The sequence below is a fragment of the Pseudopodoces humilis genome, chromosome 12, assembly GCF_049639895.1.
Source record: "Pseudopodoces humilis isolate 2021_Gansu_Grassland_sample_001 chromosome 12, ASM4963989v1, whole genome shotgun sequence".
In the NCBI taxonomy this organism is placed as follows: Eukaryota; Metazoa; Chordata; class Aves; order Passeriformes; family Paridae; genus Pseudopodoces; species Pseudopodoces humilis.
The window spans coordinates 18,352,084-18,358,083 of record NC_142211.1 but is presented as its reverse complement, the minus strand read 5'-3'; positions in this window follow the sequence as shown (position 1 = coordinate 18,358,083).

Genomic DNA, 6,000 nt, shown 5'->3' with positions numbered 1-6,000 from the left:
AGCAGAAAATTGCACACAAAAAAATGAACCCATTCAGTCCGGTTCAGGTGGCTGATTTGCAAAAGCATTATGGCCACAAGCCTGGTGAGACTGAAATTCAGTGTGAAAAACGAGGTTCACATATTTTTCTTACAGAATTTAAAAGTTTAATAAAAAGACAATTAGGAGATAAAAATAAAGTATACAGATACGGCCGGGTGTCTCTGCATTCAGCCAAGAGAGCACACCTTACTAACAAAGGATTGTCCCTTAAAAACAGAACCTTACTGCATATTCATTAATTTTCATACATATTCATACATTCTTCTTAGGATCTTTGATGTTCTTCTGTTTAGTTTTCTCTTGCCCCCTTTCCAATAGATCAATCTTCTTGGCGCCATAAAGATTTACATTCCCTGATAATAGAAATGCAATAAATTCCTTCCCCCAGAGTTCTGGTCACTGCTGTCTTCATCTGGATAAGATAGTTTACAAATGCAGGGCTTCTCCATCTATTTTTTTCCCAGTCTTTGGGTTATACAAACAAAAGCAGTTTTTATTTTAATACTATGCCATAGCCTAACATATATGTATTATACTACTATTTCTAAGTTTCATCAATAACAGAAATAAAGGAAACTATATTAATACAACAAAATTTTCCCATCTTATACACATAACATTCATTTTAATATTTGCGAAAAGCCAACAATATAATATGTATCTATAACAATTCTATCCCAAATACATTATCCCACCAGTTAGTGGTCATCACTGATTCCCATTTTTGGACCAGCACATGGGTTATTTATCTGATATTCTTGGCGATATCTAGAACAGCATTTCCATTGTCATTGATTTGTAAACAACAATCTGATGTATTAAACTTCCCACAAAACACCACCTTCTTCATCCAATAAATAGTCCAAAGCCAGCCTATTCTGATATATTGCAGCTCTGGCTTTGCGTTGCTGACTGACTATTAATTCCATAGCCCCGACTGTTTCATTGGTTATGATTTCTACCACAGCTTGGAGTCTTATAATGCGATTTAGCATGTAAATTAAGGTTCGATATCCCCAACTTCCATCTTGTGCCCAGGTGGCTGGCCCATATGTTTCCAGTATGAATTCAGCGCCCATTTATTTTGAAACCCTCCAATCAATTCCTTTTTATTTCTTTTTAGCTCCTTATAAACTGGTACTTTTAATTGATTTCCATCTGGTCTTGGCAAAAGGAAAAATCCTGGTTGGATGATTCCCAGAGTACAATTCCCCTGCCACCATGAAGGGAGCTTTGGGTATGCCCTTTTCCCACATATCCAAAATAAGCTATTTGATGCTTTCCAATAGTAATTTTTCTGTTGATTTATATTTTCCCAAAATTTGTACATTTCTGGGATTCTAAAATAAGGATTTTTCCCTGTACCATGACACACAATTCTTCTGTTTTTCTTTGAGTCCAATACAGAGTTGGTTTCTCTGGAATTTACTCTGTAGAAGTTCTATTACTAACTTTATAGCTTTTACAGGGAGTATTTCCCACTTCATTAAGAAATTTTTTCCCAGTGTGCCATTCTTCCCCTATCACTGTTGAACTTAGAACTTACCCTTCTGGTCAGGTCCCCCCTCTTATATTTATCCAGGTCCACTTAAGGAGTTCCATTTGGCTTATGCTACTACCTTTCCATGACCATTCTTCTGTCATCAAAGCCCCTCCACAGACCCAACAGTTGTTTATGTTAAGTTCCTTACTTATCTTCTCCCCAGTTCTACAAACAGGTTTTTTTCTTAACCTTGAAATATCTATTTCCCATTTAATTACTGTTTAAGCTTTGTGTACAAGTCCAGATATGAGGTTAATACAGGGCTAGATTGCTGTGGTGGCTTTGTCTTTTTACTTATCACTTGTTCTTTTACCAAATTTTGGACTTTTCCCCTGATGGCAACTGTGAAGCAAATCTATTTTTCTCTTTTTGGACGTTTTGCTTCTCAATCTGTTACCACTTGTTAAATTTATTGTAATCCAATATTCTTCTTGTTTTTCATACAAGTACTTAATTTGGATGGGTCATAACAGTGACTGGGTACATGGGTATGAGTAATAAAAAGGAATCCCGGTGTTTTTCCATGTAAAGCTTTTGATAGCATTTGAAATATGGCTTTGCCAGTGTCTCGAAAGGGAAAAAGGCAAAGGGTAAGAGACAGAAGAAGGAATAATAGAGGTCCAGCATAGCATACCTGTCCACCTTCCCTGCCTATGAGGTTGCATCTCATAGCAGGTGTTTTATGATCTTCTCGGTGGCAGGTTATAGAGGCAAACCTGGCTTTGCCCTCTATTTCCTTGTCACCTCCTTCTTTGCATTTTCCAGGCAAATCTCTTTTTGACACTTCTTAACTGTAGTCTCTCACCATTCCTCAGGTATTTCCCATTCAACACACACTAGTAATTTCCTATCTACAAAGCGAATTTATTAAGTTATTCTTAATAGATTTGGCACACACTACTCCCTGCAATGAGAGGCTTAATTTTGTGAACTACAATACCAATTTTTCCAAAATTTAAACACTTATATTTAACCCAGATAGCATGCCCCGTGTTGGGATGATGTAGACAAGGTATTTGATATGGCACTGATGGAAGTTGATTCTCCCCCATCTTTATACAAATCACAGGCTAAAGCCAAAATATGAGGATCTCCTGGCCAAAACAGTCCCAGTCCTCCTGTTTGAAGTAGGAGTATTCCTCCCCAAGGTGGATATTGATGGTGTCTCAGAACTTGTCCAGGCAGGACTTGAAACCACTGATAGGCGTGATTCTTTGTACATCTCTTGGATCATTTAGATTGTCCCAGTTCACTACCACCCGGTCCCCGCTTAAGAGTCCATTTGCTATTACCCTGTTTAGATGCTATAGTCCACTCCTCAGGTTCTTTGATCTTACGGGTGTGAATCCAACCTCGCTCTTTGGTCTGGATTGCAGCCTTGCTGTTTTAGTTATCAGTAGTACCTGAAAAGTACTTCTTAATAACACAAGGACAGTGAAAACATCGTATCAAGATTTTCCATCAGCATTCTCTAAAACTTTTGGGTTAAAAAAAAAGCTTAACAGCAAATGTAGAAGCAAAATCTCTTTCTGTAAGCTAAAGTTAGTTAAACAAGAAAGTCTAGGTTAGTTTTGACTTGAGATAAATCATATTTATTACCTTTCTACTCTTTGGCTAATATCTACTTGTTTAGCTTTACAAACTTCTTTTAACAGTTTCTTAGAACAAAAAACCTTCTTAACAATGAGAGTAAAAGAAAGAAAGGAAGAAAGAGAAAAAGAAATCTTGCTTTAAGAAATTAAAATTAAACACCTTGACGAGGTTTTCCAAACTCAGCGAGAGATTAAGATTACTTTTGCTTTGGTCTTATCATCCACTGTTTTGTTTTGTTTTTTATTCACAGCAGCTTTCTCGGGTTGTTTCTCTCTCCTCCCCTACTGCTGCTGCAGCTCTGGGCAGAGCAGGCTCTGTTTCAGCAGCTCGCTCTGGGGGCGGGGGGGGAGGGGCGTTCATAGACAGCCACCAGTGTGGGGACTCAGGGGGCAAAGCCCGTGCCCCATCTTTCCCTGCTGCACTGTCCGTCCTCACACAGGACTGGCATGTTCAAACACACAGCTCTCACCACAGCCGAGGGGCAGCGCCCGGAGCCCACAGTGCTCGGGTCTGGGGGCTCAGCTGCTGGGCCAGCCCACTCCTCAGTGGCAAACCGCACCCAGCGCCGCTGCCGGGCCGGCGAACACTTCCGGCAACCCTGCTCCCCTTGGGATACCGGCACAGACACAGCGGGTCCCGCTCCAGCAGCGCCCCTCACGAACCGCGCCCCGCACCCTTTCCATCAGGTGGGCAAGGACCGAAAACCGCCGCGCCGGGCTCCGCCATTCGCTACTCACATGGACTGGGTCCCGCTACAGCCGCTCTGCATAAAAACAGTCAAACAACTCCCAAACCTAGCAACTCTCAACTCGGCGTCTCCAGGTGTTCCGGATATCCTCCCCCTCTGGTACAATTTCTATTCTTAACCGTGTTTGCAAGTTCTTTTCCAACAAGCCAATGCCTGTTCCCAGAGTCAACAAGACACTTCCTGTTCCTCCTCCAACCTCCACAGCTCCAATGACAGGGATCGCAAACTCCTCTCCCTGCTACCTTCACTGCGCTACTCTTTACACCACATCCTTCTAGAATCTCTACCACATAAATTTTTCTGCTTCAGAATTAACTACAAATTTTAATACTTCCTTTTGGGGACCTTCCCCCAAAGTTACCAAAGGCTCCAGATACAACTCTGTTATAAATGCAAAGGCAAATTTAGGTTAAATAAAAGAACAGTTTATTATAAAACAATTTTTATAATAAAAATAAACAACGAGGAAAAACCACAATAAAATAAACAGCGCAGCGCTGGGTGGACAGGGGTCTATACCCAAAGGTATAGGTGTTCCCAAATCCACACTCGAGGGTTCTCTGGCCTGGGTTTTTATAGGGATTTTGTGTCCTGAGGCCAAATTCCAGGCAGGCACCATTCACCAAGGGTCCTTGATTGTTGGATGAATTGATTTCCTGGCGTTGGAGAATAGAGTCAAATAGACGTCTGGGCAGAGTCTCCTCATATGTAAAGAAGTTCTGAGTGTTCCTTGATTTCATTTTGGTTCGGGCCATCTGGATGGGATGGTTGGATCCGGGTTGGAGCTGATGGATATCTCGGCTGGACTTTTTCCTTTGTCAGCCTGATTGCTTCCCCCAACAGTGGCCTGCAAGGCGGGGTGTTCAGGTCCGGTGATGAGTATCTCGTCCGAGCTCGTTCCTTTGTCAGCCTGATGGCCCGTGTCCTGCTCATTCTTTTCCGTTGATGGGCGCTGGCTAGGATTGTTATCTCTCGAATGGGAATTAGCGACTAGATCTGGGGAAGGACTTGTTGGCCACACTGTATTTTATATTTTATATTATTATAGCTACAAATATATTTATTTAGATCTCTACGAATTTTTATTCATAAGTTCATTTATCACAGTCCCCCGCCTAATAATCCATCACATTAAAAATTCATGTTATTTTATCCAATTCTACGGGGGAAGGACTATAATTTTCAATCACATTCATTTTCCTCCCAGTCCGTTAGTGAATTCCCACAATATTCTTGTGACAGGTTATGTTTATTTTCAAAATTCTTTAAAGCCTTCATTGCGTTTTTGTTTTCCTTTTCCTCCTCTAATTTCATTAGTTTAGAGAGGGAAGTAGGTTTCCCTTGTGCCTTCTCAGGATCGATTGGAAGGGTGGCAATCTGCATTCCTTGCACAACAGAGTGAATTAGTCTGATGAAGCAAGGAATTAAGCAGGGAAGGAAAATGATTCCGGCAATTGAACAAACTATGAAGAATACTAGCTTCTTCCACCAAGCCCCTTGCCCGAATATTTGGTCCCACCAGGAGGCTTGTAGGATTGAATTCCATTTTTGGACTGGTACATGCGCTACTTTCTTTATTTCAGCAGCCAATCCTTTTATTGTTTCCCCGTAATCGTCTATTTCCATACAACACTCGGATTCGTTGTATCTGCCACACACTCCTCCCTCCTCGGCTAGCAGATAATCGAGAGCTAGTCTGTTTTGATACACAAAAGCTCTCATTTGTGAATGTTGTTTTGCTAGGAGTTCCAGGGCTTCTGAAGTGTGGTTGGAAACTACCTCTACCACCGCTTGCAACCTGATAAGTCTGTTGAGGAGATAAATGGGGGTTCTGTAACCCCAGCTGCCATCATTTGCCCAAGTAGCGGGCCCATAATATTGAATGATTCTTTCGGCAGGCCATTCTTCCTCGTTCCACTTCTGGTTGCCTCCCGCCATTGGTAGTTCCCGTTTTAATTCCCTCCTCTGTCTGTTTAATGTCTCAAAGAGAGGGGCTCCCAATGATTTACTCTCTGTTTTAGGTAGAGTAAAGAAAAAGGGCCGAATTATTCCAAGTGTGCAGGATCCTTTCCAC